Genomic DNA, 13,323 nt, shown 5'->3' with positions numbered 1-13,323 from the left:
CTGTGAAAACATTGCTCATGCTAGAGAATATATCTTGTAACAGTCTTAATATTTCACTGAACATTTGCTAAGGGATCTATTTTGCACATACTTTTTCAGACTTGTTTTCAATTGCCAAGAACTATTTCCCGAAGAAAGAAAACATTTCTACTTGATGTGTCATATTGGATCAAATTATTTTAAGGTCAAGAGTAAACAATAGAGCTCTTTGTGCAAGCATACTGCTCTGCTGCTATCAACCCTCAGGCAATGATGATTTGCTGCTATCAACCCTCAGGCCTGCATGATCTGTGCTGTACCTGCTCAGGACAGAGAACGTATTCTGGTATCCCTGAGGCACTGTTCACAATCTGGCCCAAAATGAGCAATAAGTCTACGAGAAGCTCTTGGAAGTGCCAGGCACCTACTTCTTGCTTACACTGAGCCCAGGATAACAGTGGGCTCAGTTACTGTGAAATTAGTAGCTCCTTTTAACATGCCCACCTAGAATTTGCTACCCTTAAACAGTGTCAGCATACCCATAAGCCCTGAGATTTTTTAGATTTGTGCTGAACATCTGCTCCTCCTCCTGAACTTGGATGAGTGCTGGATGCTGAGAACGGCTCAGGATTTACCTTTGTATAAGGTGTTCAGATATTGCACAATGAATGAGATCATTTTACGCTATAAAACATCAAATAAACACTTTTACCCACAGTGTCTTTTCTTTGTATCCTTCCATCATTCACTTGGAAAGGGAAAATGAAAAGGAGGGATGACAATTAATTGAATATTTGCTACCCACTCCTTGTTGAAATCTAATTCAGAAGAGCTCTTCAACAGTGGCAGATTTTTCCTTCTCTTAGTCCGATTCTGTTTCCCCTCCGCCCCTCCCCCCCCAATTTTCATTTCCTAGTGTAACTTCTTAGGTTGTATAGGCACTCATGAGATTGTCTCAGCAAACGAAGAACCACAATTTTAAAGGGCAGTGAGCACAATGCCAGGCAGGGCACTGTTCTCTGAGAATCAGGCTGAAACTCAGGGATACCACCCCAGCTGGAGGTACTAAACAGCTCCCTCTGTGCAGGGTCTCCCCTATCACCTTCACCAAATCCACCCTGCCTTCAGCAAAACTGGTTACTTGCTTGCTGATGGCTTGGTATTAGCTAATCTGTGTCTGCTGGTTAATTTTCCCAAATTATATGCAGAATTATACTCTACTGCCTAACACTCCGCAGTAAATGCTGTCTTACCTGCACCATAAAGTCACAATTGCGCCATGTTTGCAGAAGGCCTGACAGAATACGAGTCAAAGCAATAGTGGCACCTGCCAACACAAAAGAGCCCACACAGAAAAAGAAGAAAGTGCTTACAAGAAGCAGTCTTTTCCAAAGTGTTTCCATTCTGGTTTCATTGCAGATCACTGGACATTCGCTTATCTCTTGAACATTGCTTCCTGTGTGCTCTGTAGCAAATTTAAAGACCTGTCTGTTTATTCTGAAGCTAACACACAGGGTGGGCTTTTCTTTTTTTTTATGTTTTTTTTAAGGCTCAACTTCAGCTGAAGCAGGCCAGGACCAGGGTCAGGGTAGGCTACTGAACCCATGTTTCAGGCTATGTTCCTACCACATGCTACCTCTGAGCTAACTGCTTGCTGGTCTCTGTTGTAAACGAGCAGAGCAGCTTGCCTTCTGAGAGTTCTTGTTGTAACCGCGCTTACAACAAGTTCACTGTCCCCTTTTCTGTTTTTCCCAACCAGGTACCTTCTGTAATATTAACTTCTGTATTCTTTGCTTCTAGCACTGCATCCTGCTTCCACCCAGACTGCTTCCCACCTAGGATGCCAGATTTATTGTCATACCCTATTAGCTGTGCTCTATAAGTTGTCCTGGTGTTTTACTATCTGTCAGATGACAACACTTATATTCAAGAGTACTTGTGTGCATTTTTCCAATAAAACACAGGATTACTCTATAGCAAATGTTTTTCTAACATCCCAACTATGATGTTTTGGATGGAAATGAAGTCCCACAGCTGATTGTAGTCGTTATGGTATAGAAGCACAAAAATGCCTTTGAGCAAGGTATTTATAAGCGTAAAGCACAAATCTTTACCTAGAAGGCTGGTCTGCTCACAGTGATGCTGTCGGTCATCTTCTGATAGCCCATCTCCTGCCCTTCTTCTCATTGTGACATTAGTTTTCTCTCTGGGGCTGTCCAAAAGGGTTAGAGAGATGTCTCCAAAGATAAGCATGTGGCAGGCATTACTTCTTCCTCAGGGGCTTGTCAAGAAACTACTGCTCAAAAGCTAAAAGAGTCTAGAAGATTTATATAATCCAAACTTGCAATAACCATCTTTGAATTTGAAACACTTAGGAAACCAAGCTGATTCCACTGATGTATTTACTTTGTGCATCAGGGTCTACATCTCCCTCCCTTCCTCAGTTTCCATGCCTCTAAGCAACTCAGTTTATTTGATTCACACACACTATAAGCCATCTTAAAATGTGACAAGTTCATAGTGCTGATACTCTGAAAAAAAAAAATCTGTCCAAAGATGCACTGGATGTCTTGGTTTAATCTCACACTACAAAAACAATAAAATATTTAGCAAAGGCAGCAAATTCTAAACTTCTTTAAAGAAAAAGAGTTATGCAAAAGTCATTCATTCCATTTCCAATATTTCTCTATCACTTCTTGTTAATGGGCATAATTAGAGTCAGCTAACAAAGGTGCAAAAATATTGGAAATACACTTTTAAAGTAACAATCATGTAAACAGTAGACAAATTTTGGCAGAGTTAAGCAAATACTTGAGTGATTTATGACAGGTAAGAGAAAAGACAGCATTGGGAAGACGAACACTGAAATAAATGGATTTGGTTTGTAATATGGGTTTTATAGCTAATTTCTATTTCACCTTAGAATATTTTGTAATAAACATTCAAAGACATTTAGCACAAATTGGCTATTTTAACTGGGTCAGAAAGCCCAAGGAACACATTGCTGAGGCCTTATAAACACATACAGTCTGTGCATACCATACAATGGAAGAGCCAAAAATAGCCAAAAAAGGATGGTGGAAGGGGAGGGGGGCAAGCTGGTAATCCATCATGCTGAAACAGTCCATGTTCTGGTATTCCACAAACACCTGGAATTCTCAGAGTGTGTAAACACCTGAATCACAACAGGAGCAAATCAGTATCAGATTCATTTATTTCAAGAAAAAAATACCCCTTTTACATGTCTCATAAAACAGGACAGTAAGAAATACCACAATTTCACAACAACTATTTTATAATGTGCTCATGTGTGCACTGGCAAAAATCTCGTCTCTGTCAAAACAAAATCCAAACCCAAAAAAACAAACAAAAAAACCTGAACAAACAAAAAAAACCCAAAAAACCCTAGTATCACTATTGTTTCTTAAGTTTTACTCTGAAAAGTTATAAAATGTTGGCAATATAAATTATTATCAAGAATAGCTCATTTTTCCCATACCAAGCTCAGGCTGATATACTAATTTGGTAATATGCTCTCACTCCCCAGATCAGCATAAAATATTTGCACATCCTCTTTCTGCCTTACAGCAAGTGTTACTTCCTACACTTAGTAAGTTAGGAAATATCACAGAAGATGAAACCTCATGCAACAATTATTTAGCAAGAGGCTCTGTCTGTTTTTCTCTTCTTCTCATAAGAAGATCCTCTTTAGAGTTTATGAAATTCTGTGTTAAAATATAGAGGCATTATTTAAAACTGATTTTGATGCAAACCAAAAACACAATGCTGGTTCCTAGAGCAAAGTCAGTCTGTCAAGCCTGTAGCCTGGTAAACAAAAATTAAGGCTTTTCCTTCAGGCAAAGCTATACTAAGCAATCTGAACCTCATATTAGTTTGATATCCCAGCTTAATTTTCAGTTTACCGAGGTTCAGAAAGTTGCTCCACACTGATCAATGGAGACACATTCTGGAGGGGTGAATTTTCTGAGACACTTTACCCTCTCCATCAGCACATAGTCATTTTAGGTGGAGGAGACCAATCACCATGGAAAAATACAGATTCACAAATAAGTTTGCCTAAGAAAAGCAAATAACCTGTTCATTTTCCTTTTCTTCTTCTACCATAAACAGGAACAATTTAAAGACAGATGACAGCAAACAAAACAAGACATGCCTGCCCTCCTCTGTCCCTGATCCAAAAATCCTTCGTGCTATTCCTTGCTCTCAGAACCTTCCTTTCTCCAGATTTCCCACATTAGCCTGAAAAAAATCCTGAACTGTCTCACTGCTCTTTGCAGACTCTTCACCTTCTTGAATCATGAATCTGTAAGGTCAGACTTACATACATGCCATTCTAGCTGGAAATACCTTTCACATACTACTACAATTTTTGGGTGCCACAATACCAGTCCTGAGGAAAACAAGTTCCATGCATATTTTTGCATGAGGAACACAAGCAGGGTGAGAAAAGAGAAGTTCAAAAACAAGGTGGGAAGAGCTTTTCTCTGCTGCTTCCACTGTGGCCACTGCTCCATGCCAAGAGGTAACAGGAAGTAGAAAAAGTAGCTTTGAGAAAGCCTGGGTTTTATACATGTCCTAGCTCGTATTAGAAAGTTGAGCAAGCTGAAAATGTACATATTCTTTGTACGTCCATATAACCATGTGATCTCTCTGAAGGTCATGCATCTATATTTATTTACCTATTTTAAACAGTTTTATGCTTTCATTAACAGTCAGATTAATTAAGGGGGGAAATACTTTGGTTTTCATAATCTACAATAGTTAAACTATGTGAAATCAGTTTTATAAACTATCTACCGATGTTCAAAATCTCCTACGACTCTTTATCGAACAAGTAAGAGCTCATAAGGAAAACCAAAACCCCAAAGCCCTGTCAAATAGATTATCTTGAATCCCAGAAAATACCCACTTAAAATACTGATATTATTTTTCATGCTGTATTTATCAAAAATGTATGCAGTGGAAACAAGTTTTATTTAACTGCATCATTAGACATATTTAATACCTTTACTGTTGTGAAAGATCACCAGCAGTGTTTTTCAGGACTGTCAGATTTGGACTACTAGACCAAATAAAGCTATAACTGTAAAACAATAAAAATTTCTGACTGCTGCTTTTTGCTCTTGCCTCAGCTTGGCCCATAAACCAACGCTGCTCTCACTTTTCCAAGCTGGTTTCACTTTCTGGTTCCTGTATGATAATTACCAAGGCCCAGAAATGGTGCAGAGCCACAAAATTTATAACTGAGGGCCTGAATATAACCTTCTTTTCCAGCTAAGTGAAATTCAAGCTACATCAGTGAAGCCACAATTACATTTATGTTGTCTCTGGTAGCTCTCTTCATAGATAGGCTTTCTGGAAATTAGCTAAGGCATTTTGATGCAGCCCACTGCTGGTCCCTGAAGTGAGGAATACTCTGGGAGCTGAAAACAGCAGTGTTGATATGCTGGTCCTCAATCCCCAGCCTCAATTTAACATAGTGAAACACTTCAGGTGAGTGCATGTCTTCTTACCTTTGGATTGTTTGGATAAAAAGATTGGTCCTTTGGGGACAAGCAATCTAATATCTCAGATTTCATTCTGTACGTCAGAGGTACCAAGCTCCTTTTCACCAATCTAGCTGCCACAGGTGCTAGCACTTTCTTACTGAAAGTAGAAAAGTACAGAGACAGATAAATACCATCCATATTCTCATCTAAGGACTACATTAAAGATTCAGCAAAACTTTTTGAGTCAGATGCCTGAGGTTTTTCTCAATTGATAAGCTGGTTTCTTAGCTCTTGTCACAATACATGGGGTGATCTGAAGCTTGCACTGAACTAAAGCATAGATGACACTGACTCCCAGGTGCTGCAGGACCAACAAACCCTGCTCTGGGGCAGGGGAGAGGTTGCAGATGTGCGCAGACATTTGAAGTTCTGTCCAGTCTGAGTGCTGAGAGTACATCTCTTGAGCTCCCTGGCTCCCAGCTTATCTTTCAGCTTGTCCATAGCTCCCATTTAACAAGACAGGACTTGAACACACTGTATGGAGCAAAATGGTCCATTACACAGCCCTCCCAATAACACTTTCTGGCAGTATATTTGATGGGATACATTTTATGTCTCAGTGTGTCTTGGCTTGTAGTTGAACCACATATTTTAATATACCTCTGGTGTACACAGTTACCAGTAACTCTTCCTCCCCTTACCTGCTGAATGTGAGGCTGAGTTTTCTCTGTTTAAAAACATATAGCTGTCACTTTATGGCCATCTCTGCAGGATTATTTGGAATAATTCAGACATTTTCCTCATTGTAAGAAATACATTGCTAGTGCAGATATCTGTGTTGTCCTTCTCCTAAGCTGGGGACGAGCACTGACAGAGTCTTTCTTTTTTCCCCAGCTGTCCCCTGACCATACCAGTGCTCAGGGAAATGCACCCTTTGGCACTCAGCTCTGTGCAGCGCACATGTTCTGGTCAAGCAATGTAACTGTGTGTGGGAGGGAAGGAGAGGAGAGGGAGGAGAGCAGAGGAGAAAAGCAGATCATGAAGCAAGAAGTGGTCACTGAGAGGTCTGCAAGCAAGATGCTGGTAATAATCTCAGCAGAGAAAGCATGGACACTGGTACAATGCACTGTGCTCTACTACATCCAACTCCATCTAGAGGTCAGGCTGCTGTGCCCTACCCTCGCCTTTAACGCATTTGTGAAGTCCAAAGGAGTGTTCCAAAAGGGCAATGGTATGCAGGATTCTCAGTGTATCTGTAGGGACATATAGGAACATGTACATGAGTATGTAAGGATGGATGAAGTCGCAGAATAGTTGTCATTTTTAGATGGAAGGGTTATCAGGCAAAGAAGATCCTTTATGTGTTTTGTGTTCCATGCTACACAAAAACCTTTGAGCATATACTTGTTTTAAGCAACTCATTCTGCCCAGCTCAGCAAGGGTAGTGTTCAAATTTGCTGCTAAAATTAATGTCAATAGCATTTAAAGGGTCACTTCTTGGAAGCTTTCAGCTCTAAGAACTAGAGTAAATACATACCTAGCAAGAGACATGGTAACTTAGATTTATAACCTGACCTTGAATTATGGGAAAATATTTTATAACATTCCAGATTTATGATTTTACTTCCTGAAGACCCTGACTGTAAAATGAGGTTGGACTTAAAGAATAAAGTTCACTTCTGGCTTTCTTAACAAGTAGGTGTCCTTGGACTGTAGTAATCTCATAACATAAACCAGATTCAAGAAATCTATATGCTTCCCTAATTGTCATAGCTAAAGGCTTTTAAACCAAGATAAGGTATGTACTTTCTCACATCCATAGATGCAGAGACACTGAGCAAAATTCTGACTTTTATTATGCAAATTTCTTGAGAGTATGATATTGTTTTTCTTCATATCCAAATTTTACAAATACCTTTTCTTTTTCTTTATTTGTAGCCTACACAATCGTTGCATTATAACATTTCAAAATTTTCAAATTTATCTCAAGGAAAACAGCCATTCTTAACTGCAATAAAAATTCAGAGGTAAATGCTTTGAAGTCTTATATCCTCACTCCTTCATGATGTGTAAATCAGATCACTTGTCCTGCAATCATTAAAATTTGCTAGAACAGGCTTTCACTACAGAAAATTCAAATACAACTATTATTCACTTGATGGCTTAAACTGATAATGAAATAGATGCCTGTACTTAATTACTTCTTCTGTTTAGGAGTCAAGACCAAAACCTACCTTTAAGGTATTGCATTATTTTCTGTTTCAGAGTTTTTCAACTCTCACTCATCTTACTTACAAAAATATAGGGAATGGGAAAACAAAATGAAGCACAGAAAGCAGCTTCAAAAATTGGAACTTTACAGTTACTTCCCCTTTCTTGGTTTTCAGGAGTAACTATAAAAAACCTCAGATTTTATTTTATTCTTTTCTTCAAAGGGTTGCTAGGAATAGAATTCAAATTATCAGAGGTTCCCTTTCTTATTTAGGGCCACTGACTGACCATAAGAAAAATGTATTGAGGCATTAGATGTATTTGTTTGAAATACTTGATATTGAAATTCAAACAGTTCTTCAAGCAGAATTCCTAACAAGAAGGATTTGTGACAGGGAGTCTACAAGATTTACTTTGAAGAAAGAAAATGTGTGTTTAAGAGACCCTCAAACCTTCAAAAGAACACCTCCTTCAAAAGGCCCCACCTCACAGCTATAAGGGATTTTCAGAAGTTAATGTATTTACATAAAGTGGAAAGACTTGCAAACTGTACAAGGCAATTACTGGAAACAGTGATGTAGTATTGAACAAAATGGTCCCGATTTTCCTTGGGTTTTTTTTCAAAGAAATTCATTATTTCTTTCATCTACACTAAAACTATAGGCCAAATCCTGTAGTTCTTACTGAAAAAAAAGCAATTTTACAGACCTCATGCTGGTCTTACGTGCAAAGAAATTGAATGCTCCAGTGAGGTGAAGGACAGAAAGAAAAGGAACTTGGAAATGCAGTCCATATGAAAGAAAAATTGTATTTAAAATGCACCAAATAAACACTAAAGACCTATTACCATGTGTTTGAGCAGCTTTTTCTGATATTTCTATGACTATAAATATGTTCCTATACAGACACATATATATGCATGTATATTCATGCACCATTCCATACAGAGCTATCCAGATTAAAAGCCTGTCCCTTCCTTCTTCTTTTTGGTTATAATACATTGAAACCAACACACTCTTTGCTATCATCAGCTAATAGGACTCCATGATGCCTTATTGCTGCATGTTTCAAAACAGCTTTGTGAACTTATTAAAATTATATTTCAGAAAGAGAGGGGTAGAAAAGCTAGAAGACACACATAAGCAGCAGGGTCTAGCTGGGTAGTTCAAAGTGATCGATGCATTTATTTTGTTTGGGGTGTTCTTATTTTTTTTTTAAATTTCCCCTTCTAGTTTATGCACAACTTTTGCCTTCTGAATCCCACCTTTACGTTTCTCCTTATCTCTGCAATCATCCTGGAGATGTTTCAGAGAGAAGGGGAGAGACTTGAAAAGTATTTTTGTAACAGAGTAGGACAGGTAGAGCTTTTCATCAACATTGCTGTGGACATGCATGCTTGAGCACATGCACACACCAACCACCACATTTCCACTGAAGATTCTTCCCTGACTTCCATAACTCCAGTATTGACTGAAAAAAAAAAAAAATTCCACACTGCAAAACGTGGTAGAATGTCTGGTATTTTTGTATGGGAGCTCATTTTTATTCATTTTTAAAACAATCTTAAGTAATTCAAATATATTACTGACCATCAATCAGTTCCCAATTAATCAATCACTCTGGCTGAATGCTTGAGACTGTTTAAAATCATGTTGCGTATTTGAAGAGCAAAAAATATAAAAATCAGTTTTTCTACACATCATGCCCAGCATACAAAAGCTATGAAAAAATCAAGGCTCTTAGCTGCAAAATCTACATAGCTGACTAAGGAGATTACAGACACAAGCATTTCCTAATTATTCTCAGCATAATTAACTAGATAGCACTGAAATTCTAGGACTCTGAAGCAACATTGCTTCTTGTGGACACTTGGATGGTGAATTCTGAAATTTTTTACCTTACAATTTCAAAACCAAGGCAAAGGCTTCCATTTATGCCACTCTGGAGTGATCCTAACTGTTTCCCATTTGTATGGGAACCTGAAACACTTCTGTTGTGAAATACTCTTTTCAATATGAGGGTTTCCTCCAACACAGAACCTACTGCCACTCACCTACTACTAAAACTGAACTTTCAGAGTCTGTGTAATCACTGCAGTAAATGCAATGAAATCTTCAAGCCATTTCCTAATACTTAGACTTTCCTTTGTTCGAATTTTAAAGTCTGCTGCTGTGTGGTCTCTGTGCAGAGGCTGTGATTCAGTAACATGACCAAACCATGAGCCTGAAAACATTTAAATAAGCTCTTAATGATTACAGGGGAAGAAATACAGCCTATAAGGCCTCTCCATTTTCCCACAAGGATATTGGTGCAAGCTAGGGTACACTAACTGTAGCAGTTACAGCCTAGATGTATGCAGCAGTTTTTCCTCTTTATATGCCTTGAACAGTCCTTAGAAATGAAACTCCATCACATTTTCCCCACTGCTACCTGCAGCTGTTAGACAACCTGAGAGACATCATGGGGTGCAGGAAAGGGCTGGGTCATCTCTGTATTCTCTCCAGGCCAGGACACAGGCTGTCCACAGACTGTGCAGTAGAGCCCCTGTCATGCCATAGCTCCCACAGCTTTTGACCCTGGGGGCTGAGGATGCCTCTTTGCTGCACCACTACTCTACTGCCTCAGAGGTCAAGCAAACTGCTGGTAGATGTGGAACTAAAACATTTTCATTCTCAAGTGCCAGTCAATGTGCTCAAATCATGTTCCTGCAGAGAACTCTGGGGGTTACCCTTGCAAAATTATTTTTCAGGTCAGTTTTCTAAAACAAACAGATTCTTTGACAAGGTAGTTTTCAAAGCTGCTAAGAAGATCTGTAAGCCAAATAACAGGATAACACACAGGCATAAGCATATTTCACACAAACCTTTGATTTGTTGGTAACAACCTTATCAGATACTGTCTGAGGAAGGGGAAAGTTCCCACAGCCAACTCATCCCTTTATATATCTAACCTTCAAAACAACAAAAATTTATATAGAGGAAGTCAATGTTACTGTAAAGAGTCAGGTTTCTGAACTTCTTACCGTCAGCTCCCCTCCCACTCTAATTCACATACCTATTGTCACAGGTTTCTATGCTGTAGAGCCTTGTTATTTCTTCAGTACCATCAATACTTATAAGTGTTTCACATACTGCAGAACTGCAAAAACAGAAATGTGAGAGATTCAGAAGAAAACACTGATATCAAAGATATTAAAATGACAGAAGGTAATTTATACTTGGAAATTTCAAGGAAATGATAGTGCTTTACCGTTATGCTTCAGAGCAGTCCCCAGGGTAATAGCACACATTTCTTTTGGGGCTTTTTTCTGGAATACATGGGACATAATATGCACATTATGAAAACTATATCAACCTGTTGCTATTACAGGCAGTTTGCACAACATCCACAATGCTTGACACTGTAGCACAACATTTATTTGACATATACAGGTGAGTGCCTGCCCCCGCACCTCACTGAAGCTCGCAAGGAGAAAGCCTCGTCTTTCATCACCATGTCTGTCCCTCTTCTTCCCATGTGGGATTCATTAAAGACACGGCTGTTGGAGCCAGCAAAGGGGCTGGCAGGGCTACACCTGCAGCTGGGGCAGAAGCCTGCCTGGAGGTCAGACTCAACATGAGGCCCTGGGTGTCAGCGCTGAGAGGGAGCTGCTGGCATGGGCAAAATGCAAGAATGGCTGCTCATACTATCACAGCTTATTTCATAAAAGCAGACCTGGTTTTGTTCTGAAGGCAAAGAGGAGTCAAGTTGCCAGAGAGAGGCAGAAAAAGAGTAGTTTCTGAGACTCAGTACTTTGCATACAGCGTTCACCCCTTCCTTGAAAAGGGGGACAAGTGAAATGGACAGATGAACTGCTGTAATGTTGTGAATTCTGGGACATATATCTACAGTCATCTCTGCTATTAAGAGTAGGATCTCAGGTGGCTTTGAAGGGAAAGATCCAGTAGGGCACACTGACACAATAAAGGCTATTACTTCTTAGGCCTCTACTAAAGAATTTCAATGAATTTAATTTAATTTCAAGAGTGTTTTGAGAGCCAAGACTGTGCAGCCTTTTATCAAGGGTTACCATACCCATAAGCATGAAGCTTCTTTTTTTTAATGTATCTTTTGAGGTTTTTCAAAGCAATGATTTTTTCTTTTGAGAGACTTCTATTATAGCCTATGCCATGCTCTGTGAGAAAGGTTTAATCCATGCTGCTTCTGCTGTTACCCATAGTGTCAAAAAAGAGCAATGCAAATATTCACAATATCTTCAGACAGAAATAGAGAGAATACTTTTGTGCTTTCATAGTAGCCTAATTCCAATTTTTTCTCTAAAAAAAAAAAAAAAAAAATCTTTCCAGGCATTTATTTCAAAGATGAAACAGGCAGCTGCTCAGAACTGCCAAAATGATAATAATTTGCCTTTATTGTTGATTCCAGCAGCTCCTTTCAGACCACATATTTACTAGAGCAAACTTTTCCTATTAACATTAACTGCATGTAAATGAAGTTCCATTTCATATTAGAAATATATTTTTTAAAGTTATTCACCTCATTCTTGCTATGACTTCAGAATGGCACAGATAGAAGTGAGGCTCTACTTTAAATGCTGCGTGATACCAGAAATCCCGTGGCTCTGCAGGGCCAGAAAATATTCCCTGGGATAGACAAGGATCTTCCAAAATATTCTTCTGTACAGTCTTTTGCTCCTCTTTGTTCTCCCAGACAAAGTTTGACCCTTAGAACTTCTGTGCAATAACCACAAAAATACAGAGCCAACATCCCCACACAGGAGCTGTGAGGGAGGCCCACAGGGAGCTCTCCCATGTTGGCCCATGCTCCATGGTTCACCATTATAAGCATAATTCTTGTCAGAAATGCACCTTTTCAGTCTATTACACTTCCAGGACAATGAAGCTAACCACCTCTGACCTATCTTTGGATCACCACTCCTGTTGTTTCCCATCCCACGTCAAGGAGCATTCCAAACAAGCCTGGGCCTAAGGCATGGTTTGGAGCTGAGGCCCGGGGAGGTGTTATGAGGGCCCAGCTTCCCCGCGGCGGCTCCCTCCAGCTCCCACCCCAGTCCCACCACCTGGACCCAGGCCCAGAGCGCACCTCTGGCCGCCTTCCCTCCCCTCCTCCTCCCCAGAAGGGCAGCCCCAGGGGAGGGGAGCTCTGTGGGACAAAGCGGGAAGGCTGCTCAGGCGGGGAAGGCAAGGCGTGAGGCACAGCCACCGCCCGGCACGCAGCCGTGTGGGCAGCCAGGCTGCCGGAGGGGCCTGGCGCCAGAACTCGGGACGTGTTTAACACACTGTAATGGTGCTTAGCTTCCCTCAGCTCTGACGTTACTGGCAAGTGAAGTGTTTGAAGAAAAGTAAACCTAACAGTGCATTCTGACCTTCTGTTCAAGCCTGTAAGAGGGACAAATGCTCCACATTAAAACATACAGAGATCCTCACCATCAGAATTATCTTCTGCAGAGGAAAACCCAAGACCCTACTAGCTACCAAGAGAATGGCAAAAAAAACGGGGGGGAAGGGTTTAAACTGCGCAAAGGCTTGACAAAAAAACTCCTTCCCCCTCTAAAATGAGGAACTGCCTGAGACACAAGACTCACTACTCTCACAGCCACATG

The sequence above is a fragment of the Corvus kubaryi genome, unplaced genomic scaffold (genome assembly GCF_017639235.1).
Source record: "Corvus kubaryi isolate FWS band 111438036 unplaced genomic scaffold, C.kubaryi_AGA036_p1.0 37334, whole genome shotgun sequence".
Classification (NCBI taxonomy): domain Eukaryota; kingdom Metazoa; phylum Chordata; class Aves; order Passeriformes; family Corvidae; genus Corvus; species Corvus kubaryi.
Note: the sequence above shows the minus strand (reverse complement) of the source record.